The 26,216-nt window shown below is 41.1% G+C and overlaps 1 protein-coding gene and 1 non-coding gene across 5 annotated transcripts in view; one reads left to right on the plus strand and one right to left on the minus strand.

Annotated features, from left to right (window-relative positions):
* The window catches only part of CTNNA2 (catenin alpha 2), a 1,254,514-nt gene that overhangs the window by 1,119,054 nt on the left and 109,244 nt on the right, over positions 1–26,216 (minus strand). The gene's annotated exons all lie outside the window — the stretch shown is intronic.
* On the plus strand, positions 3,610–3,712 carry LOC136332755 (U6 spliceosomal RNA). The gene has a single exon (XR_010730905.1). It is a non-coding gene; the product is annotated as a U6 spliceosomal RNA (small nuclear RNA).

The following is a 26,216-nucleotide window of genomic DNA, read 5'->3' on the forward strand; positions in this document are numbered from 1 at the left end:
TTATCCACTTATTTAGGCATTCATTCATTCATTCACTGGAACTGTACTAAATACCCAATGTGTGCAAGGCCCAGGCAGGCGCTGTGGAAAACATCAATGCTGAAGGGTGAGATAAGACTTGGTCTCACTCATCAGTTTGCAAAAGCAGAAACAATACACTAAGAGAGGCATGCGCAGAGAGTGAGCTCAGCTGGGATGGGAACAGTGGGGCAAATGTTGGGCAAATGAGTTTGTAAAATTTGTGTTATTTGAGTTTGCTCACTTTTACTGTTAAAAATGGCGCTGGGCAGCACCAGGTATGTGATCTGTGAAATTACTAATTACCCTCCTGCTTGGGAATGGCCACTGTTATGCTAATGTTGGCTGGAGGAGAGTTTTCCTGCCAGAAAAGTTTTAAAAAGGAACAAGAAGGAGAAGAAGAAAGAGGTGGAAGCCATAATGGTATGGAAAAAGAGAGAAGCCATTTTTGCAGAGTGAGAACAGAGAGAAGGCAGAGTGCTCAGGAGTAAGAAGCCATGTTAGCAGATGGGGAACCAGAGGTGAGGGGTGAGGGGCATTTGTGAGCTCTGCTGAGACTGGTGGGGGCTTTTGATTTCTAGGACTCTATCAGAGAGAAAGACTCCCGCATGTGCCAGACCAGGATCCACCCAGCATGCCCACCAGGGGGTGATGCTCATCCCATCTGGGGCATCGCTCCACTGCAACTGGATCCATTCTAGCACCTGAGGCAGAAGCCATGGAGCCCTCCTCAATGCCCAGGCCAACTTTGCTCCAATGGAGCCTTGGCTGCGGGACAGGAAGAGATAGAGAGAAAGGAGAGGGGGAAGGGTAGAGAAGCAGATGGGCGCTTCTCCTGTGGGCCCTGGCCGGGAATTGAACCAAGGACTTCCACACTTCAGGCTGACCCTCTACTGCTGAACTAACTGGCCAGGGCCAAGATGACAAAGTAATCTTAATATTAAGATATAATATAAAGAAATAAAAGCAGATATTTAGGTAAGAGCTATTTTAAATTGTTAGTGATTATAATACATAGAACTTAAGGACTTGTATTTTTTAAGTAAGCTCTAGTGGGTTATTGTATTTTATTATTATTTATTTATTTATTTATTTATTTATTTTCTGAAGCTGGAAACGGGGAGAGACAGTCAGACTCCCACATGAGCCCGACCGGGATCCACTCGACATGCCCACCAGGGGGCGACGCTCTGCCCACCAGGGGGCGATGCTCTGCCCCTCCGGGGCATCACTCTGTTGCTACCAGAGCCACTCTAGCGCCTGGGGCAGAGGCCAAGGAGCCATCCCCAGCGCCCGGGCCATCTTTGCTCCAATGGAGCCTCAGCTGCGGGAGGGGAAGAGAGAGACAGAGAGGAAGGAGAGGGGGAGGAGTGGAGAAGCAGATGGGCGCTTCTCCTGTGTGCCCTGGCCGGGAATCGAACCCGGGACTTCCGCACGCCAGGCCGACGCTCTACCACTGAGCCAACCGGCCAGGGCCTTATTGTATTTTATTTAAAATTCAATGTTAAAGCCATACACATGCTGGTGAGTCAATAAGGAAGTAAGTCACAGAAACTCACAGAGAAATAATATAAACCTAATATTCCTGCCTCTTTCAGTTTCCTACCATAAAGTGGCTTATTCATGGCATCGAACGTGTACAGGTACTACTACGCGTCTGGTCGCAGCTCCAGTAAATGGGAGATGATTTGCCTGTATTGTGTTATCCTTGTCCTTTCCAACTCAATTACCAGATTTGGAAGATCATAGTGCATTATAGCAATTATATTTGTCTAGAAGGCTTCTATAGTGAAGACTGATATTTCAGCACCAGCGGTACTCAGCAAACAGGCCCTCTGGTAAGTTGTCTTATTAGGCTTGTTGATATAAAAAAGTCATATGTGGAAAAGGGACACAATAACCCAGGTTTCCTTCAGCTCTTCTATGGCAGTTAATTTTAGGCTTATGGGCCAGAAAAAAACCTCAGGTGATATATATTTTTATAAAAACAAAAATAATATGTACCATGGCATTTAGAAAATGCAAATGGGGCTCTGTTAAATCTCTCAGGGTCGTAGTCCTTTACATCTATAATACTTCATGATATTTACATTCACAACAACAAAGATTTCACGGAATACTCCTGGTCATTGGCTAAAGCATATTATTATATTATATGTAAGGGAACTAAAGCGTAAGGCTGTTGAGTCAGTTTACCAAAGTTAATGGAATTCAACTAAGATCAGATCCAGCATGCAATGCAACTTTCCTAAGTTAAAGACCTTATTGCGCAGAAAGTGAGTCTCAGGGGGCAGGTGAGTTAAGAAAATATACAGCTATCTTTGAATATATGTATCTTGATTTACTGATGTCACCCCATTAAAAATAAATAAATAAATATAATTTTTTTTAAAAAAAGAAAAAGACACATACACAACAGATTGATGTTTCTGACTGTCTTTTCCCCTCTTTATCCTGCCTCTAACATGAATAAATATATAAAAGAAAAAATGAAAAAAAAAAAGAAAATATACAGCTTCAAGCAGCTTCAGAGAAATGCGTGGCTAATAAATCCCTAATGGATTGTTTAGTAACTGAAGCACTGGGGATTGTTCCTGGTCTCTCAGCCTGTCAGGGAAGAACAGACCTTTCTAACCTGCCTCTCTAGGCACCGCTCTCAAGATACATGTGGAAAGATAATGCAGCTCATTCAATATTGCACTTCTTTGTTTCAAGCAGTTAAAAAAAAAAACTTTATCAAGTAAGTAAATAAATGTGGGCGTGAGATATATTCCCTCTGAGGCAGGGGTCCCCAAATTTTTTACACAGGGGGCCAGTTCACTGTCCCTCAGACCATTGGAGGGCCGGACTATAAAAAAAACTATGAACAAATCCCTTTGCACACTGCACATATCTTATTTTAAAGTAAAAAAACAAAATGGGAACAAATACAATATGTAAAATAAAGAACAAGTAAATTTAAATCAACAAACTGACCAGTATTTCAATGGGAACTATGCTCCTCTCACTGACCACCAATCAAAGAGGTGCCCCTTCTGGAAGTGCAGCAGGGGCCGGATAAATGGCCTTGGGGGGCCGCATGCGGCCCGCAGGCCGTAGTTTGGGGACCCCTGCTCTGAGGTGACCAGAATCACATCAGGTGACCCCTCCACAGACACATCAGAACCTTTCCCACCTCGCTTCCATCCTTTTTGCCTTATTGAAAATGGAGCTCGGTTCCTCTTTCCTACTCCCCACTCTTTCTGCTTCCTCCTGTCCCACTCCATCAATCACAGCCTCTTCTTTGTGTCCTCAATTTCTCCCCCTTTCCTGGCTTCTTCTAGGCAGAGGACTGTCTTGTCCAACTACAAAATGAAAATAGAAGAGCAAACAAACAAACAAAAAAAGCTCTTCTTCCGACTCCTCTCTTGAGATCCTCCACTTCCCTTCTGCTTCAGTGTGGCTTCTGGAAGGGTGGTCTATAATGCTCACTTTATTTCTTTACCCGTTCCCCATCCCACCACAATCTGGCTGCTGCCTTCTCCATTCCACTGAAATTAGCCTTGCAAAGTTACGGATGATCTCCTAGTTGCCTAACTCAGTGGACACCATATGCTTCACCAGCTTATGTACTAAAATTGGGAAGATATTGAGAAGATCATCACGGTCTCTGGGAAAGAATGACAAGCAAACGCATGCAGTGTCTCATATTTTTGTAGCAGAAACTCATTTTGTTATAAATAGACATATAACTAAATAGAGACTATATTTGCATATAGAAAAAGTCTGGAAAGCTATATATAAAAAATTTGATGATAGTTAAGCTGGGTGGTGGGATTTAGGTCAATTTTTAAATTATACATAATTATATATGTATGTTTTTCACCTTATGTATTTATATATGTTCGTGCATATATGCATATATACTCAACTTATATAATGATCACATATTCCATATCTAAAAAATAATGAATATATCAGCTCAAAATACCAAGTGGCCCCTTTTCACTTATCTTGTTTGACATCTCAGTGGTATTTGACAATATTGATATTGTTCTACATCCTTGGCTTTAAGGATATCATTCTCTCCTGGTCTTCCTATACCCTCTCAGCATCCTATTCTTATGTCTTCCTGGTGGCCTCCTCTTCTATACCCATGTCCTTTACATTGGTACCCTAAACACCATCATTGTCCCTTGTCTCTTCCTGCTCTATACATAGTCTCTGGGTGGTCTCCTACATGTCAATGGCTTGTATTATGCTGAAAACTCCCAAATCTAATTCTCTAACCCAGAGATCCTGCCTCAATTCCATCTTCCTATATGCAACCATTTACTAAATTTCCAAACACTTCAAATCAACATGCTTGAAAGTGAAATCATCATCTTTCACCCCAAATTGGTTCAACTCCTCTATTAATCAGTCAATGAACAGAAGCACTATCAAGCCCTGTCAGAAATGCAGGTGTCATTTTTTTCTTTCCTTTCTCTTACATCCTTCATGGAAAGTCTCATCAATTCTTACCAATTCTATCTCCAGTATTTCAAAAATGTGAATTCTTTTCTTCTCTTATCAACATTGCCTTAATCAAGGCTCTCATCATTTCTTCCTCAGATTACTGAAGCACCTTGACTGGTTATCTGTCTTCAGGCTCAAGCCCCCTTTATTCCTTCCTCTATTCTGCAGCCTTAGTGGGTTTTCTGAAGTATGAATTATACCATGTCACTCTGTTGAGAGTCTCTAACGACTCCCACTGCCTAAGAATAAAGTTGCAATTATGTTTACCACCCTCCTGAATAGACTTATTGTTCAGCAATCATCCACCTTGCATTCTAAGTCCTTGTGAACTCTAGATTTCGTGAACTGCCAGCTGTTCTCCAAATTTCCATATTCTCTGATGCCTGTAAGCCTCTGCCCCTGTCTCTCTGTCTACTGGGAATCTCTTTCCCTGTTTTCTGTACTTGACTTATTATTAATTATCCTTTGAGACTTAACTGAGGCATCATTTCTTGACCTGCTCAGACCCACCTTTGCTCTCAGAGCACACTGTATGTCCTCTGCTATCTGTAAATCACACACTATTTTAATCGTTCATTCTCTGATCCCTTTCTCACTAGAGTGTGATCTCCTTGAAGTCAGGACTAGAAATTTAATATTTTTTGAATAAACACAGAAGTATATGATTGGCATAAAACAGGCAGCCATTTCCGAGCTGATGGGATATGAGGAAGATAGGAACCAAGTCCCTTGAACAAATTTACCCACAAAATATTGCAATGTCATTCTTCAAAAGTCACTAAATATGGATGCATATCAATGTATTTGTTCAACCCAGTACTGAAGCTTAAAGAGCTCAAAATTCAGCGTGCCAGGAAAAAATTCAGAACTTGACTTAGAGCCATCTGTACTGACAAGCACCAGTTCTTTCGAGCAGGTACCTTGCTGCAGGAATCCATGACACAGTGCAGGGAACACCACACATGAAGGGGGAAAACCAGCTCCTGTTTGTATCTCCACTTCCCAGCCACACAAATGATGCTCTTGGCAAATTGCCTGCTTCATCTGAAATTGAGGGGCAGTACCCTGAAAGAACCAGATGGACTTCTCTAGTCTCTTTAGCACTAAAATTACAGTATTTCAATGTGAATGCTTTTCAACAGATGACTTTCACTTTTTATAATACAAAGCATGATATACTGACTAGGTATAATGGCATCAGTTTCCTTAAGGACTGCCAAGTGATCTTCGTTAACCAAATTTAAATGCTATCTTTCACACACTGGCATTATTCAGAATGCCAAGAAGAAGGCATGCTCGACTCTGGCTCTTCAATACTGAAAGGAGACAACCTGGAATCAGTTGGGGTAGAACCTCGGTCTACACTCCACCTTGACTCTGACCACAGACAGCAATGCATGAAATGTTTGCTTTGACTAAGTGGGAAACAGAGGAAAATTAATGGCTTCAAATAGCATCAAAGACAGAATTACATTTAAAGTATAACATAATACGAAAAATACTGCATTGCACAGATACCTTCCTCCACTAACCCCTCAAAGCCTGCTGCACTTTCTTTTAAAAACCATCTCAATTTATTCAAATATTGTGTACTCACAGGATTGGGTTAGGGCTGGATCTTTCTCCAGCCCAAGAAAGAGAATCATAATTATTCTATGGCAGTTTTGTCCAATTCTACATGATTGGAATTTCCGCTTTGGCATTTCTTAGTTCAAGTTTTGGTTTGTCCCCAAATAAGATCTGACAACACGTCAGCAGGGGAGTTCTGGGAAAGGTTTTCCTGGAAAATAGACAGACATGTTACTGTCTCCTATGCAAGACTGTAATGACATATGACACTGCTGTGTCCATATGTGACAACGAGAGGAGATAATGACAACAGAAGAGGACAGCAGAGAAGAAGGAAAGGTACTTTGGTCTTTTATGACAATAATATACTCATTTAGCCAAGACTGAAACCAGCCTGGCTTTCCAAACAGTACAGGCATTTTTCAAAGATATTGAAGGTTCAGATCCAGAATATAATAAAGCAAATCAGAGTATTTTTGGTGGTGAAGGGTCTTGCCTTCAGCTTGTAAAAAATGCAACACCTATGAAGTGCCGTACAACAAGGTATGCTTAGAAATATGATCTTATATTATTTGCAGTCAAAACCTTCCTAACTGACATAACGCTACTGCCTACTTTCAAAAAGCATCACTTGTGTTGAAATTGGTATTGGTGATTACACATGAAGTGGTCAATTAACTACATCTCACAGGCTAAATCTGCCCACCTTCTGCTCTTGCCAATAAAGTATTATTAGAACACACCATTCCTCTCTGTATTGTCTATGGCTGCCTTCCTACTACAAAAGCAGAGTTGAGTAGTTGTGACAGAAACTGTATGGCCTATACCTGAAAATATATAGTATCTGGCCTCTACAGAAAAAGTTTGCCAGCCCCTACTCTATACCAGTAGATCTTAACTAGAGGCGGTATCACTCAGATAATATTTTGCAGAGGCCATTTTGGTTGTCCCAATCATTGTGAAGTCCTACAGGGACAGGGTTACTGAATGTTGTAAAGGGTTAAAGTCTCACAATGCAAAAGATACCTCATCCAAAGTACTAATAGTAATCCTTTTGGAAAATACTACTCATGCTTACTATAATAACCCTTACCTTAACTGTATGCTGTGTCTTGGGCCACATAAATTGTTTTGTTTTGTTTTATTTTGTTCTTTTTAGAGACAGAGAGAAAGAGAGAGAGAGAGAGAGGAACAGACAGGGACAGACAGACAGAAAGGCAGGAAAGAAGAGAGATGAGAAGCATCAAGTCATAGTTGTAGCACCTTAGTTGTTCACTGGTTGCTTTCTCACATGTGCCTTGACTGGGGTAGGGGACTCCAGCAGAGCCAGTGATTCTTGCTTAAGCCAGCGATTGTGGGCTTCAAGCTAGCAACCTTTAAGCTCAAGCCAGTGACCATGGGGTTATGTCTATGATCCCACGCTCAAGCTGGTAACCCCCATACTCAATCTGGATGAGCCTGCGCTCAGGGTTTTGAACCTGGGACCTCAGTGTCCCAGGCCAACGTTCTATCCACTGCACCACCACCTGGTTAGGCTGAATTGGTTTTTATATTGCACCTGCCACCACAAGTTTGATGGATTTACCAGCATAGGTAAACAACAAAATAGAAGCGCTGTACTAAACACTCTGTTAACCTAATGAGATATTTGTTGACCAATTAAGAGGAAATATATCCTCATCTTGAGGGATGTTTTTCTTAAATTAAAATTTTTTTATTCAGGGATGTGTTTGGATGGAAACATAACATTCTAAGTTCTGTTCTAAAATAAGTTGCCTTTGCACATAATTTTTATTGAAGCATATTTTATTTTATACTCATCCATTTTTAAGTGCTTTGTACTCTCATTTTTAGAGTGATAATAATTTCTTTGGAATTACTTCTATACTAAGTGGTATTTTATAAATACTAATAATTATTCTAATTCCTGCTTTAATAAAAAAAAGACCTTAAAATATTTTATTGGAAAGAACTAATTTAGCCTTATAGAGATCTAAATTTGAGCGAAAACACATGCATCTGAAACTACTGCAACTGTTTCACCATCAGGAAGCATACACCCTTAACTATACAGTCAGCTGAAACATGCTGAAACATGAAAATTAAGGTTTAAAGATACGTGGATTACAGTTTAAGGTATATAAAACAAATCTATCCTCAGTGGAATACACCATATGTTCAAGAAATCAGAATTTACCTAAAATTGTTATTTTAACCAAGGGACTGCAAAACTAACAACTAGAAAAATCAGCTGAGACACCATTTCAGGTAAGATCAGGTGGAGGAAGGAATAGGTGATTCAGAAAATGAGCCATTTTAGGAAAAAAGCAACCAGCACTTCAGTTTTTCATATTTGAGCCATTGTTTTTTCCTACTTTGGACAGTATACCAGGCAGTAAGAGAATAGCATTAGGAGGCTCTGAACTTCGTAAGTCCCAAGTATTTTCTTAGTTCACTAAATCCATTCGTGTTTTTTGAGAGTTGGAATTTCTTGTATATTTCTAGAACAAAACCACCTAAAGCTCTCTTAAATTTTCAAGAAAAAAGTGCCATCAACTTTTCCACTATCTAAAATGTTGGCACAGGGTATACAAAAAAGTTTGGTATGTACCAACCCCCTGGTTTAAACAGCAGACATGGCTGAGGTCCCTCCTGGGAGATGCACAGTGTTTCTGTGGTGCTGAGCAGGGGCGAAATCACTTCAGCCTGGAGTCCAAGTATAAATGACCTTACCCACACAAAAGCAATGTAAAATGTCCCTCTCGCGCATCTACAGGACACAGATCCTACCTAACAAGCATGCAGCTGGCAGAAGGAACACATGCAGAACTACTTAAGTGGACATTTGAATGAACAGACACATCAGAGCAAAGTTAGTTCAACACATAAGGTAGACAGCACTATGAGCTCAGCAGATGGGAGAAAAGGGAAACCACCAAATTGAGTGCTCAGAGGGATGCTGGGAAAACATACCAGAGATCCCAAGGACCCTGATAAAATGCAAAAGAAAAACAAAAAAACAAAACAAAAACCCTGCCGTGGTACACTCAAAACAGGGTTCCACAGCTCAAACAGAACACAGCCAGGTCCGCAGCACATGCAGTGGAGGGTCCTAACCCATTTTCAGAAGAGAAGAAGTGGAAATTGTTATCCAAACCAAATACGCTATAAATTACTCAGACTTTATCTTTTGATGTGTGCAGTAAAATATACATAATTCTCAGTTTGGAGACAAGCTCATCCATTTAAAAAAAAAAAAAAAAAATATATATATATATATATATATAAAATTTTCTGGTTGTAGAAGCAGCCGAATGCCCACCCACACAGCACTGTTGGATACGTGTACCTGGAATGAGTGGCCCCTGTGTCACCATCACATCCAAGGTTCCAATGCCCAGAGAGGCAAGTCAGGTAGTGATGCCACTCTTAACTTAGACTTTGAATTACAGAAAATTATTCATAATAATCGGAGAAAAATTATGAAATATAGACAGAAAAATTAACTCAAATTCTACTCACACACTGCATACACTTTGGTGTATTTTATGCCAGACCATTTTACACAAAAAGCTTTTCTTTAAAATTAGGACCAGCGTGTACACTTTTTAAACAACCTGTTTTGCTTGTTATTTCTTTTAAATTATAGATCTGTTTTCAACATTATTGTGTTTCTGTGTTTAAATAGTTGCATGGTAGGCTATTTTAATTTTCATGCCCAATTCTTTGTGGTTAGACATATACAGTGTCTCTTCATTGCTGTAAGTGTGCCTGGAAATGAACTCACAAAGGTGACTGAGTTCTGACATGGAGAGGTCATACCATTGAAAAATTTATTATTCACAGTCCCCAAGAGGAGGCATGACATGCACTGCAGGGCTACGTGGGGAAACATCCGGGTCAGGAGGAAAAAGACAGTAAGGCCCAGAGCCTTCACTGATTTCCAGGGGCAAGAATGGCTGAGGCAGGACAGGTAAGCCTGAGTACATTTAGGATGGGATAGTCTGAATAGTTACAGTGGACTCTGAAATACAGGGGTGGTCCTTAGTTTTCTGGTACCCAGCTCAGGGTGATTTAGGACAGGAGAAATACTGGTTTGGTGTGAGAGTTAGGTAAAGGAGGTGGTTGTAGATATAAGCTTTGAATTGTTTGAATTACATACAAAAAGAATGCTCCCAGGTATGTTGTTTGCTATCTTTAAGAATTAGCTAGACCTGGGAGGTGCAGTACCTCCAGGACTAGCAAAGCACCAAGATGTCAAAATGTTATAAAACATAAGAAACTAAAAAAATATGATTAATACACCCACGCAAGCAGATGCCCAGTACGGTTTTCTTCAGCAGCCTTTCCAACCTCTGTCCTCTACCAGGAAACGGGGGGTTAATTCATCCAGATCACTGATGTCTTCAGCACCTGGTCCCATTCTACTTTACCACAACCTCTCGTATCATTCACATAATCAACTCAAAGCTAGGTTCTTCTAATGTTAAAAAAGATCATCAAGCCTGACCAGGCGGTGGCACAGTAGATTGAGCGTTGACCTGGGATGCTGAAGACCCAGGTTCAAAACCCCGAGATTGCCGGCTTGAGTGCAGGCTCACCAGCTTGAGCACAGGTGGCCACCTTGAGCGTGGGATCATAGACATGACCTCATGGTCGCTGGCTTGAGCCCAAAGGTCGCTGGCTTGAGCAAGAGGTCACTGGCTCAGCTGGAGCCCCGAAGTCAAGGCACATATGAGAAAGTAATCAATGAACAAATAAAAGTGATGCAACTATGAGTTGATGTTTCTCATCTCTCTCCCTTTCTGTCTGTCTGTCCTTGTCTTTGTCTCTTTAAAAATAAAAATAAAAAAAAAGATCACCAAAACATTCTCAAGATCAAAACACCTGACAAAGCACCAGTGCACATTCAAGACACAAGTACTCTTTAGTCTTCTGCACAGGTAGTTCTTTTGATGGAAAGTGAGCACTATAGCTTTTGAATTCAAAACTTTAATTTTCATACCTTTTATCTCTGAAATTTATAAAACATGATTCTCGTGACTCTTACTATCTTTAGTTCTCATAATATCTGGGCCACCATAAAGCCAGTGTGACTGGGGCCCAGAGGAAGTGTGAAGGTAAGATGGAATTTGAGAACAATGAAGGGGGACAGGTCATCAAAGGGCACTAGGCCAAGGGCAAGTATCTGGACTTTATTCTCAGTGCAAAAGGAAATAAATGTGGGCTTTTCAGCAGACCAATGATCAGCTTACATCAATTTTTATTATATCTTTCACCATTCGCACTACTACGCTTAAGGCAGAGTTGTTAGGTTTCTGTCTGAAGGGCACCAGTGCGAAGAGTGGGAAAGAGGAGAAAGCCACTGCCTATGACAGAGTAAAAACTAGTGGAAAAAAACCCTAAAGGAATGGAAATAATACTATAAAGTCAAAGAAAATAAAATCAATAAAAGAAAGTTGATAAAGGTCAAGAAAAGTAAGTCAGAGGTTCTCTAAGTGCTACAGGAGAATAATTCCACTGGAGAAAAAGTATATCACTTAACAAATTACTCCACTCCCTGGGCTAACTTCTCATTAAGGTTGGACATCAAATTTGCACGCTACTTGTTTTGAAAAGCCTCACCAGAAGTCCCTGCTCTGGGATTGTTGCTTCCCCTACGTGATTTTCTGTACTTGAGCACAAAGTACATTTTATTACAACCAAAGATGTGAGGGCTACCTCATAAGGACCACTTACTGTCCTGCAGGAAATGCTGCTTGAAGAAGTGACTGCTGACATGAAACTTCTGGCTAACAGACAGAAAATAGGACATAGATCTTTTAGGAGATTTTTTTCTATTTAATCAAAGCAGATGAAGCAGACAACTAGTCAAATGTCCCTCCTAACACCCCCCCACAACCACGCATTCTCTAATTCCCCAAACTGGGTCAGAAAGAATACAGATCTCATGCAAAAAGCCCAGACATCTCCCAACCTGCCAGAGGGCAAAAAAGAGAATCTCTGAAGGTTCCATAATTGGGGACTTCAGTTCATTAATTAACCAAGTGTAAAGGGCAAATACCTACACTGAGATAACCATTGCTCTCAATTTGTCTGTATCACAACACCAAGAAAGCACCAGAAGAGAGGTTTTTGTCACCTTGAAAGTGAAGGCATGGTGTCAGCATTGTAATCATAGTCCTCAGTTTCCTTGGACAAGATGCCTGTAATATTTACCGTATTTCCCCATGTATCAATATAAGACACATTTTTTTTTCGAAAAATTTGGGGTCTAAAAACTGGGTGCATCTTATGCAGTGGTTGTATAAGATGGCACATTTCTTTTTTTTTTTTTTAATTTTAATTTTTATTTATTCATTTTAGAGAGGAGAGACAGAGAGAGAGAGGAGAGACAGAGAGAGAGAAGGGGGAGGAGCTGGAAGCATCAACTCCCATATGTGCCTTGACCAGGCAAGCCCAGGGTTTCGAACCGGCGACCTCAGCATTTCCAGGTCGATGCTTTATCCACTGCGCCACCACAGGTCAGGCTAAGATGGCACATTTCAAATGCCATAGATGGAACTGAGGATGAGGCAATATGTGAAGACAGTGATTCATCATCAGACACAGATGAGGACAAGCTAATGGATGCAAGTTTTGACAGTGATAAGGAGTTGTATGAATTTTATAATGAATAAAACTTGAGTTCAATAACTTTATGTAATACATTTTTTTCAAATTTCAGGCCCTAAAATTAAGGTGAGTCTTATACATGGGAGTGTCTTATATATGGACAAATATGGTCCTTTAGGCTCAGGAGCAAGAACACTGATGTGTCCGGGTCCTGGACTCCTCCCTCCTACTTCTCCAAGGTCCTCCACATCAGGGCACATGCTCAGGAACCGACTGACTCTCCACCACAGTGACTTACAGGCCTCTTCGACACCAACCCACAGTAATAAATACATTTTCCCATTTTCCATCTCCCCCGAGGCCACACAAACACATACCTATATACTTAAATGTTTTACAACACCTACTTTCCCATATTTTCTTTTTATTTTATTTTACTGTTTAATATTCATCAGTCCCCAATATATTGATTTCATAGCCAACTAATACGAACTAACCCTCTCAGTAAGAAAACACAAATACAGTTTTTAAAAGGTGTGTCTTATTTACAACTATTAAGAGCCATAATCTTCTAGCTCTCAGTTATAGTGATTATCATATCACAATTCATTACTCATTTATCAAGCACACATTATTGAGCCTCAATTATGTGATCAAAGAATCTCTCCTCTCTCTTTCTGTATGTTTCATTTCATAATCATGTCATCAATGGTTAAACTCTAGCAGTGCTGAATTTACTTAAAGGTCTTTCCTTCCTTTTCCTATTCTATTCTATTCTATTCTATTCTATTCTATTCTATTCTATTCTATTCTACTCTACTCTATTCTATTCTATTCTATTCTAAAGAATTATAAAATGTCTCCACAAACATATCAATTTGCAGACTCTTCCAAATCCTTCTGGACTTGGTTTGTACTACTTGTGTGTGTCTTACCTGGAATGAATTGAGGAATGTTACTATTCTGCTCACAAAAATTAGGGGAAATTTTATCACTTTATATTCATTTTGTACTATCCCATAATTGTTGTGCGCAGTGTATATTCTCAGTGCAGCTGGTACTTATTGCCATAAGACCAATAACTATGCTCCACCATAACCGCATGCAAACCTGGCCCCTGAAGCAAGAACAAGGGCCATGTAGCTAACCCCATGCCCAGGCCAGAAATCCCTTTCCCCTCCCCACACACGCCCCACAGTAACGCTCCATGTTACACTCTACTGTAGTTAATTATGACTTACTTCTCTCCCCCTTTCTCTAAGCGCTATGAGTACAGAAACTGTGTTCCCACCACATATTCTCCCAGGATTAGATGCAGAAGCCAAAGCACAATAGGATTGCAATAAATATTGACAATATTTTTTGCATGAATGAATGAATAAATGTTCATCATCAAAAACATCCTGGTGACTTAGCTTATCCAGGTTAGTCTTGAACCAGCAGCATCTACTTGATTGAAATACTCCCCACAATACCTTTCCTAAAATATCATCTAAATTGCAACGTGTTCCCTCAATTACTCTTCTTTGCGCATTTTCCAAACGCTTCTTCTGGCTCATTTCATCAACTTCCCTCACCTGGTAAACATTCTTCAATTTAAATTACACGCTTAGTGTGGTGAATCACAATTGAAGTAATTTTAGAAGGTGAGATATTTGCTAACTTTAGAGGAAAAAAGCCTACTGAAATTCAAATATCTTTCCTTATTATCCAAATTTACAGGTTTGCATAGCTCTCCTTAATGAATATAGCTATTTTCATATTCAACTGAATTTCCAATCTCTGTCTGGTTTCTGTTTAAAACTGTCTACCCTTCCCCAGAAATCAGGGAATAATCGTGTGGTTTTTTTTAAACATGATTTGTTTGGAACCTCCTTCACACTTGTTATGGAAAATATTAAAACACACTTTGTGAGTTTCCCTGAAAAACAGAAGAAGGAAAACAAAGTGCGGGGGGGGGGGCAGAGAGAGAAACAGAATGTTCCGTATGACCCAAGAATTCTTTCACAGCTGATGAAGGTGGTGATACTATAAAAATGGGTCTGAGACAACAGATTTGTGCATTTTATGTCCAAGCTCTCATATCCTTTATATACTGCAAAATTTAAAACCAAGTAAAATCGTGGGGAACTTAATCTTTCAGTTCCTTTACATATTTTTCAATTTAAAATGATTTTACGCCCTGGCCGGTTGGCTCAGCGGTAGAGCGTCGGCCTAGCGTGCGGAGGACCCGGGTTCGATTCCCGGCCAGGGCACACAGGAGAGGCGGCCATTTGCTTCTCCACCCCTCTGCCGCGCTTTCCTCTCTGTCTCTCTCTTCCCCTCCTGCAGCCGGGGCTCCCTTGGAGCAGGGATGGCCTGGGCGCTAGGGATGGCTCTGTGGCCTCTGCCTCAGGCGCTAGAGTGGCTCTGGTCGCACCATGGTGACGCCCAGGATGGGCAGAGCGTCGCCCCTGGTGGGCGTGCCGGGTGGATCCCGGTCGCATGCGGGAGTCTGTCTAACTGTCTCTTCCTGTTTCCAGCTTCAGAAAAATGAAAAAAAAAATGATTTTACTTTTCTTCCATTTAGTGTCAATCATGAAAACTTCTTCGTGAATAAAAACAAAGTTTATTTATAAAACGAACAGACCTGTACTATTTTTTTTTGCATGCTTGTCTACACAGTGCAGATGAGTTACTTTAAGATTAAACCACAATGAGATATCACCTCACACCAGTCAGAATGGCGCTCATCAATAAAACAACACAGAATAAGTGCTGGCGAGGATGTGGAGAAAAGGGAACCCTCCTGCACTGCTGGTGGGAATGCAGACTGCTGCAACCACTGTGAAAAACAGTATGGAGATTCCTAAAGAAATTAAAAATCGAACTGCCTTTTGACCCAGCTATACCACTGTTAGGAATATACCCCAAGAACACCATAGCACTGTTTGAAAAGAAGAAATGCACCCCCATGTTTATGGCAGCATTGTTCACAATAGCAAAGATCTGGAAACAGCCCAAGTGTCCATCAGAGGACAAGTGGATTAAAAAGCTTTGGTATATATATACTATGGAATACTACTCAGCCAAAAGAAATGATGACATAGGATCTTTTACAACAACATGGATGAGCCTTGATAACATTATACTGAGCGAAAGAAGTAAAGCAGAAAAAACTAAGAACTATAGGATTCCATACATAGGTGGGACATAAAGATGAGACTCAGAGACATGGACAACAGTATTGGGGTTACAGGGTGGGAGGAGGAGAGGGAGGAGGTTGGGGGAGGGGAGGGGCACAAAGATCATGGCTTTTCAGCATTTGCCATATTCCCCCTTTAATCTATAGACAGACAGCAAATATTTACTTATGGTGTTTCCACTATAAAGACTGCTGTCTTAGGGACAAATGCTGATGAACTATTTCAGCAGTTCCTCCTTCTCCAAAGACTTATATGTCAACATAGAGCTCCATGTTTCATAGGACATACTCAGGCTCACTCCATGCTCCCTGGTGCTTTAGCACAAGGGAATGCCCTTTTTGTGTGTATGTGTGTGTGTGTGTGTGTGTATTTTTTTTCTTTTATTTATTTATTTATTTATTTTGTATTTTTCTGAAGATGGAAATGGGGAGGCAGTCAGACAGACTCCCGCATGTGCCTGACCGGGATCCGCCTGGCATGCCTGGGGGGGGGGGATGCTCTGCCCATCTGGAGTGTTGCTCTGTTGCAACCAGAGCCATTCTAGCGCCTGAGGCAGAGGCCATGGGGCCATCCTTAGTGCCCGGGGTGGCTTTGCTCTGGTGGAGTCTTGGCTGTAGGAGGTGAAGAGAGAGACAGAGAGGAAGGAGAGGGGGAGGGGTGGAGAAGTAGATGGGCGCTTCTTCTGTGTGCTCTGACTAGGAATCGAACCCGGGAATCCTGCACACCAGGACAATGCTCTACCACTGAGCCAACCGGCCAGGGCCTAGAAATGCCTTTGTTGATCAAGCTACCCAAAAGAAAATTATATGGAGCAACCATGACAGACCGAGCAAGTCCGTCTCATATTATTCATCACCAGAACACTGCAGCCCGGTGTAAACAGTTTCCACTTTCCCGGGAAGCAACACGGCAGATTGGGAAATCCTGTCCAAGGGGTCCTATAATGCCCCTTCATTTAGAGTTAACCCTCAAGGACCCCTACCAGGACAACTTTGGCAGATTGATGTTACTCATATACCTTCATCTGGCAAACAGTCGTATGTCCACATTACAGTAGATACATATTCCGGATCTATAGTAACCTCTGTCAGAACAGGAGAGGCTGCTAAGCATGTTATAGCTCATTGTCTGTATGCATTGTTCTATTATTGGATTTCCTAAACTGGCTAAATGAAAATGCTCCTGCATATGGAGCAAAAAGCATTTACTGTATTTTGTCATGCTTACAATCTTTAAAGTTAAGGTATTATTAAAGTGTACTCAGCAAACATTTTAAGGATAATTAAAAAAAATTTTTAAGGGGGTAGTAATATCCTGGAACTCCTACAAGTCTACCATATCATGCTTTTTACTTAAAAAAAAAATTACATTTCTTTTGAATGCTGATGATCAGGAGACACCAAATCTTTTTTGCCTGCAAACTACTACCTTCTTTATTAGATCCAGCTAATAACACTGTTTTGTCTTTTTCCAAATAGCTCTAGATATATGGAAAAGATTTATATAGGTGGATGGGGATCCTCAAACCCCTCAGCGAGATCTTCTGGGCATGGCTTTTAAGATACCTAGAGGCAGAAAAAGCCCAATAGAGATCAGGGGAACTACCAGCTTTTAGGATATACCCTTAAAGGCTCCAAAGCCCCAAAGGGGTCTCATAGGATGCCATCTGGGTCCTGCTTCAATAGTGGAAAGGAAGGTCATTGAGCTAAAGCCTGCCAGGCTTACATGCCTCTGCTGTGAGGAAACAGGAACACTGGAAGATAGGCTTCCCCCTAGCTCCTCTAAGGGAGGGTTCAGTCTCTTCCAGCCCTGCTCCAGCCACCTATGACTTAACCTTGCCCAGAATGCTGGGGTTTGCCACTGAAGGCTGAAGGTGCCCAGGGCCGTCGGCCCCATCAACGACACTGTGGATGAGCCTAGGGTATTTCTTCCAAGAAGCAGGTAAACTGATCTCATTTGCACAAGGGCCACTTAACTATGTCTTGCCTGAATAGTCAGGTTTTTTATTCTTCCCTCGAAGATCTCTGTTGTGGGTGTTGATAGTCCTATTTTCTGCTGCTTTGCTTAATATATAGTGTTTCCTCTATTCCTCCGACCTCAATGCCCCACTCATATTTCAGGCTGGGACCTACTCCTAATTTAGAGCTCTCTTTCCCCCTTTTGCCAACTTCTATTATGAATCTACCTTTGCCACCCAGCTTAGTGTATCCCAAGGTTCTCTTTACCATGCCACAGTCAAGAGCTCCAGGGCAGAGCAACCTGGTCTCATCTCTCCAGGCAGAGGATAACAGAAGCTCCATATCCATGCATGCTGCAAATGGCTTTTCCAGTCTACCTGAATCATTACCAGCTAGAAGCAGTGGTCATTGGGACTTGGACATGAGCTGCAAAGTATAGAATGGTGACAACAATTCCAGTGCCATGAGGACTTTTCCTGGATGTGGACTTTTCTGGACTCCTGCTCCCGGTGACAGCTCCTAACAGACTGAACTGTGGTTGGGTTGCATTTTTCAGGGATTTGGCATGGTGATGGGGCCAACTTGGACTTGGTGAACATGTTAAGGACACTACTCTTTTATGGATTCTTGCTGTATTGGCCAAGAGTTTGCTTAAAGGCTTTTAATCACTGTAAAAAAAATAGAAGACTGGTAAAGAAGATGGGGCACATACACACCATGGTATACTATTCAGCTAGAAGAAATGATGACATCGGATCACTTACAGCAGAATGGTGGAATCTTGATAACAGTATGCAAAGTGAAATAAGTGAATCAAAAAAAAAAACAAGAACTGCAGGATTCCATACATTGGTGGGACATAAAAACGAGGCTAAGAGACATGGACAGGAGTGGGGTGGTTATGGGGGGTGGGGGGAGGGAAGAAGGGAGAGGGGGAGGAGGTAGGGGAGGGGTACAAAGAAAACTGGATAGAGGGTGATGGAGGATGATCTCTTTTTGGGTGATGGGTATGCAACAGAACTAAATGACAAGATAACCTGGAAATGTTTTCTTTGAATATATGTACCTTGATTTATTGATGTCACCCCATTATAATAAAAATTTATTTATAAAAAAAAGAAAAAAAAGATTAAAGGTCTAGGTATATTCTAATAATTTTAATAATTTTCCCAATCTAAGAAAGACATATAGAAGAACTTGCTAAATATGTTGTGATTATAATAATTTTTGTTTCTGATTTCACACAAATTTTACACTTATGGTATTTCAGAATGATGCTGTCATTGGCATTTAGTTGAAATGGAAGATATGGATGAACTAGGGTAGGAAAGACTCTTACAAGAGCCCGGGACACAGGAGGATATTAATTACTCATACTCATTGTGCCCATTTCTAAGTCACTGGCTTAAGCCCTTCCTGGGCTACTTGCTCTTGTAGGTGTATATGCTCAAGACTGCATGAATCACGCTAGCAAGCCTCCCACGAAATGCAATAGTCACAATCACACAGGAAATGGGCGAGCTCGAATTTCTCACCACCATCAGAAAAATGTCAAGTATACCCACAAGGTTCAGAAAATGCTCTTAGTATACAAGAGCTAGCATATTACTATTAGCTCTAGAACAAACAAAGGCTTTTCTTTCAAGCAACCACAAAAGGCTGATAGACTATGATTCATGAACACCCATCTCCTACATTCACCCCTAAAAGGTTTATTTTAAAACAATAAAAATCTAGTAAGATAGTTCTACAATATATATATTGAATTCTAGTGTTAGCCCTAGCATATTAGTCAATCGTGGATGAGTTACAGAATTAGTAAGCAGTTAAAAATGCTATTGTGAGAAAGAATAATGCCTCATTAAAAAATTAGTTTCCTTCTACCATTTAAGGATTCCTTTTTTAGTTTATATATAGTGAGAGTGAGATATCTTCTAGTCTTGGTTACTAAAAATCTCCATCCTCTCTCTCTTGCACCTGGGAGTCTAGAAAGGAAGGACTCCAGGGCCCTGGGGGTGGCTGAGCCCTGACACAGAGAGCGTCTAGGTCTCTGAACCACTCAGAAAAACAGTCGTCCAAATAGAGATGCCCATGCCCAACTCCACTTGCACTGAAATAAATGAAATGAGGGGTGAGAGAATGAATATTTGTTTAAGCATTTAGCTTCCCTAACTAATCCATCAATTGAAAAAATAACATTTTCTTATCATTATTATTTGGATAATGTTTGTTCTGTTTTGTTTGTTTGCTAGAAGGGATGTGGAAAATGTCATTTATCAAACATCCATATTTTCATCACAGTTTAAAGCATCATTGAATAAATTCTCTTTCCTTTTTTAAAGAGCTGTTAATATATTCCAAGAGGTTACATTCTTTCTGTATGGTGTTTTCACAGTCTGATGCATCCAACCAGAAAGAAGGAAAGGTTCAGAATTTATAAAAAGGAGGAATAGACATGGGGATTTTCATAAAACAATATTTAAAAAAATGAAAGAAATTCCAGCCACTGAATCACTAATCATTTATTAAATACTGAAATTGATTAATTCTGAAGACTAGAGCAGAGTAAAACAAGACTTTGCTATTCTTAAGGAGCTCTTGTGGTTACATGTTTGTTTTAACCATAGTACATAATTGACTCATATTGGCTCAGCTTTAACCTACTGTCCTTTTCAGTTCTAGGATCCTGTCCAGAACACCCCATCATATTTAGTTGTCATGTCTCATTAGGCTTTTGGGCTGGGACAGCTTCTCAGACCTTCCTGGTTATTACTGACCTTGAGAGTTCTGAGAGTCCTGGAGGGTGTGTTTTGTAGAATGTCCCTAATTTAAGATTTGTCTGATGTTTACTCATGATTAGACTGGGGTTATAGATTTCTGAGAAGAGGATCAAAGATATAAAGTGTCATTCTTGTCACATAAGCTATCAATGTAACATTAGTGATATTAATCTTGATCATCTGTCTGAGGAAGTGTTTGGCAAGTTTCTTCTCTGTGAAGTTACTCTCCCTTCATATTTATAGTGGTTAGAACAATCTCACTACGTGCAGCACATGTTTAAAAAGTACGGAGCTATGCTACATAAGTTATTGAAAATTGTTCTGAGATATCTGTCTACTCTCCCACACTCCCACATTTATTTATTTTATATTTCACATTATAAACCACTACTAGTTTATTTTGTTGTTCAAATTGACCTAGCTTTAGCCTCAAAAAGCTCTTTTAATTGGCTCTTATATCCTTTTGACATGTGTCCTCATTATGTGGTATTTTTTATTATTGCCTTGCTTTGTGACACTACAAGATGCTCTAGCTCATGCTATATATTTCTGGCTTAAATCTAGAATCAGCCATTTCTCCAAGGAGTCCTGTCTCCTTTTATTGGAGAGTAGTATTCGAGATCAAGTTCTGGGTGCTAGGTGTGCTTGCTGTTCCTAAGCCCTCTCAGATATCAGCGCATAGACACATATATTTGTATACTAATCCATGTTTATACAGATATTTATAAGTATGCCTGTATCTAACTAATTAACCATGATTTTATACTGATTCTTATCCATCTGTGGTCTTCTTCACCAAGATAACCAGTTTAATCATGAGACAAAAATTTAGTGAATCAAATATTCCATGCTCCTCCCATGATCTGTAACACAACAGACAGACAATGTACTCTGTGGCCACAGCCTTCAAGGAGGGCCTGAGTCAGCGACAAAGACACAGCCATAATCTCAGTTCAACTCAAGTAACTGTGTCACTCACTCTGACAGGCCCTTCTTCCACTCTTCCCTGAGCTCCCACATTCTTCCCTTTCCTTTCCTTCTAAACATTTCTGACATCTAAACATTGCTGTCCAAACGGAGTTAAAGAAATAAAGCATAACATTCTTTATGAAAATGGGATGACACTATCCTTTTCTTAAACACAGTCACCATCACGCACGGAAACTTCACCAAAGTCACATTTACCCACAAATGTAGAAAACATAGGGCAGCTATTGAGTGTCAGCAGTGACCGGGTCTGCTTTCAGTACTTCAGAAAAGGAGGCTCTGGGGACGGGCTTGCAGGCGCCTTCCCTCAAAGGCTGTAGAAGCTATTTGTCATGCACTGCTCATTAACTAACTGACCTGCTTGCTGCACCATATCATGTGCACAAAGGTTAATTTTTAACACTCTTTTCCATTTTTTTTAACTTTCATTTATTGATTTTAAAAAAAGAGAAAGGAAGAGAGAGGAAGATAGAGAGAGAGAAACACTGATTTGTTGTTTCAGTTATTTCTGTATTCGTTGGTTAATTCTGGTATGTGCATTAACAAGGGTCGAACCTGCGATCTTGGTATATTGGTACTGTACTCTAACCAAACTACCCGGCCAGGGCTAATCAACTTTTTATAACCCAATTTTGATATCGTCTGAATCTGGCTTCCATTGTGACACCCTCAACTTGCCCCATGTGAGTCCTTCTTCCAAAACTGGTATCTGCCCACAGGCACTAAAACTGTAAAATCTACCCTTCAGTTTGAAGGCAGAAGGGCCTGAAGGAGTTTAAAAAGTAACAACCCACAGTCATGTAGTCCTTTTATCTACTTCCTGGAACAAACGGTCCGAACCTCCCCCTCACGCCCCGCCCTTCTCCTCCCCTCCTGAGACTAGGTCTACAAAGGGATCAGGCGTCTTTCACGTGAAAGCTGTAAAGGTATATGAGACTCAAGAAAGCCAACTTCGGAGAGCTAGCATCTTGGTGCCTATTGGGTCACCCAGCTCCAATGGCAAATAAATCCCCTTCCTCCAGCACCTTGTCTGAGCATGTTTGTCCCCCGCAAGTCGCTTTCTTTGCCCCCGCAACAAGTTGATTCAGAGATTTTTTCCACTGGGCCTATTCTGGAGGGTAATAGTACCTTTCTAAGCCTTGCCCTTTGGTGTAGGAGTAGTCTTAGAATTCTTAGCAATCTGCCTATTTCTGCCTCATTTGGTATCTGCTGGGCATGTCTGGCCAGGTACCCTGTTAGGGGGACATCGAGCACTGAGATGAGCAAGACTGAGGGGCTGACCTGAGTCAGCTACACTCCACGGGTGGTGACAGGCACATAAATACATACATGCATGAGTGGAGAGGTTGGGTATGGAAGGTTTCCATGGTCTTGATAGGCATGCAGGAATTACAGGTGAAAGTGAGCAGGACAGGATGTTCCAGAGAGCGAAGAGCGCTCCAAAGTCAGAGAAGCAGCAGTGAGCACACTGTGTGAGACCAGGAAGGAATTCACGAATGGGGCCCATAGGGAGAGCCAAGGGAGGAGAGGCTGGAGAGTTGGAAGGGGTTAGCATAAAAGGCTGTGATCAGGATTTTGAAAACTATCAATGCGCAGTGAAAACTATTGAAAGACATGAAGCCACACAGTGACTATTATAAATAGGTTTCCTGCAAATGCAGGCTACTAACATTTTGCTGCTGTGGCTATATTCTCATAGACCATGACAAAGGCAACTTAGAACCCATTAGATCAAAAATATTTTTTTGCTTACTAGGGGAAAAAAGTCAGAAGGCATAGCATCTTACTCATGTTACTTATTGTGGACTGTTATAATTTAAATTGCAAAAGAAAAGCTTCAAAAATATAAAAATCAAGTGAGTCAGTAAAAAAGAGAATTATTATGTTCCTTTCTTTATAAGTAGACCTCGTGTCTGCAATAAAGAAAACGTTGAAGTCTGGCTTTGAGTGCTGTGGTGCTGTACAAATTTCTGCTCTGACATTAGATGCCTCTGTGTTTTTAGTCAATGAGATTATGAGAGGCGGAATCTGAGCTGTTTAATACGGGAAGAGCCACCACAGACACAGGAGTATTTTTCATGACAAACCTACTGAAATATGATACTACAGTCATACACTTTCTTTATGACCACCATTCACCTACAATATTAAGAGGACTTATTATAAATATAGTGTTGTAAAAGCTTGAGATTCCATTTTGTGTCAAAACAACTGAAGATATAAAGCAAAAATCACCGTTTTGAAAATAGAAAAGTAACAAAATTTGAAAACTACAATAAATAATGTCAGGAAGGTCCCCTGCAGCCAAGGTTAAACAATCTATTCTTCAGGAATCAGTAAGATAATGAGATCTGATGTCCTGCTCACATTACACTTATGGGCACAACCTCAGGTGGCTGGGGCTAAGATCCAATTACCACTCTTGGTATAGAACCTGGCACTGCAGATCTTTTGTCTTTTCATTTTTTTAAATTTTCCTCACCAGGTAAGGAGAGAACAGGCTCTTTCTCTTCGAAGCTGATGAAGCACAGTGGTCACCGCTCTCAGCTGGATACTCATATACATACATTTGTGTGCCCATCCCCTCCTTCCAGCTGAGCCTCAGGCAGCCTCATGACTGGGAAACTTAGGGACACCTGTTTTACTTATTGTAACATAGGGTTGGGGCCTCTTATGTTCTCTTGCTCCAATTTACTGTACAACTTCATTTGCTGAATGGAAACTTTGGATCCCAGAAATAAGAAGGGGTTGAGATAGATGTCCTAGGAACATGGGGAAGAAAAACAAGAATGGATTAACCCATTCAGGAAACATGTTACAGAATTTACATTAAAGAATGCTTAAGCTGTGGCTGGTTGGCTCAGTGGTAGAACGTCCACCCGGCATGTGGAAGTTCCGACTTCAATTCCCGGTCAGGGTACACAGGAGAAGTGTTCATCTGCTTCTCCATCCATTTCTCTCTTGCTTCTCTCTCTCTCTCTCTTCTCCTCCCCACCTTTAGCCATGGTTCAATTAGAGTGAGTTGGTGCTGAGGACAGCTCCATGGCCTACACCTCAGGCACTATAAAATGGCTCTGGCTGCAATGCAGTAAGGGCCCGAGATGGGCAGAGCATCGCCCCCTAGTGGGCTTGCCGCATGCAGGAGTCTGTCTCGCCTCCCCTCCTCTCATTAAAAAAAAAAAAAAAAAAAAAAAAAGAATGCTTAAGACCGTACATTATCCTCCAGGTATACGGAGCTTATATGAGTCATTTTATTGTTGTTTTCCTCAGCAAATTAGACCTCCAAGTGACACAGAAATTAAATTCTAATACCTCAAAATTAACTGCATTGGGCCAAACACAAGCGACCCTGAAAACATCATAGAAAAAAGAATGCTCACACAGATAAGAAAGGGGAAAGAGCCCTGGCCGGTTGGCTCAGCGGTAGAGCGTCGGCCTGGCGTGCGGGGGACCCGGGTTCAATTCCCGGCCAGGGCACACAGGAGAAGCGCCCATTTGCTTCTCCACCCTCCACCCCCTCCTTCCTCTCCGTCTCTCTCTTCCCCTCCCGCAGCGAGGCTCCATTGGAGCAAAGATGGCCCGGGCGCTGGGGATGGCTCCTTGGCCTCTGCCCCAGGCGCTAGAGTGGCTCTGGTCGCGGCAGAGCGACGCCCCGGAGGGGCAGAGCGTCGCCCCCTGGTGGGCATGCCGGGTGGATCCCGGTCGGGCGCATGCGGGAGTCTGTCTGACTGTCTCTCCCCGTTTCCAGCTTCAGAAAAATACAAAAAAAAAAAAAAAAAAAAAGAAAAGAAAAAAGAAAGGGGAAAGAAAATATGAGAAAATTATAAAAAAAAATGTAACATATATTGGGAATTCTCAGCTCTGAAAAAATTCAAACAAAATAGGATCTTCTAAAAACTATTTTAAAACAATCACATGGCACATGTAGTTGGTTGCTGCCCAAAGATCATATCCTTTCCTCTAAGCTACAAACATTAGGTTCCCAGCCTTGGCACCTCTCTCACGGCTTAAGGCTTACCTGACCCATTCTCGTCTGCCAATCTTTGGTCTGAATGCAGGTGTGTGTGTGTGCGCGCACACGTGCACGTGCATGTTTGGCCCAGCTCTAAGGGAATATGAAAGGGAATTTACTGCAACCTAATTGGAACAATTTTCCTCTCTAATTGGAGAGGAGGAATCCTTTTTGACACCATTCTCCCTACTTACTGCTTTGAAACCAACTCTCAGGACAGGAGTTGAGACAGGCGCTTTTGACCCATAACAGGAACCAACACTCTGAAGGGATGAGAGAAAGACAAGGGGAAGCTGGGCCCCTAATGTCCTCAGGAAGCCCCTCACCAAACCTGGTCTTCTCTCTTCCAGAGTCCTCATTCATGGACAATAAAGTTGTACAAGTTTATCACCACTGGTCAATTTCTCCCTTCTTTGTAAATGCATCCAAAGTTATACAGTATGTATAAGCCCTCGGAATATATAGGAATACTATTAACAAAGACAATACAATGACATATGTAACAAAATGGTGAGTATGAATCACATACAGCTGTATAGTAAAATAACGAAATAGAAATCTGAATTGTTTTTTAAAATGGACTCATTAAGGACAT

Source organism: Saccopteryx bilineata, chromosome 3 (genome assembly GCF_036850765.1).
Source record: "Saccopteryx bilineata isolate mSacBil1 chromosome 3, mSacBil1_pri_phased_curated, whole genome shotgun sequence".
NCBI classification, from domain to species: domain Eukaryota; kingdom Metazoa; phylum Chordata; class Mammalia; order Chiroptera; family Emballonuridae; genus Saccopteryx; species Saccopteryx bilineata.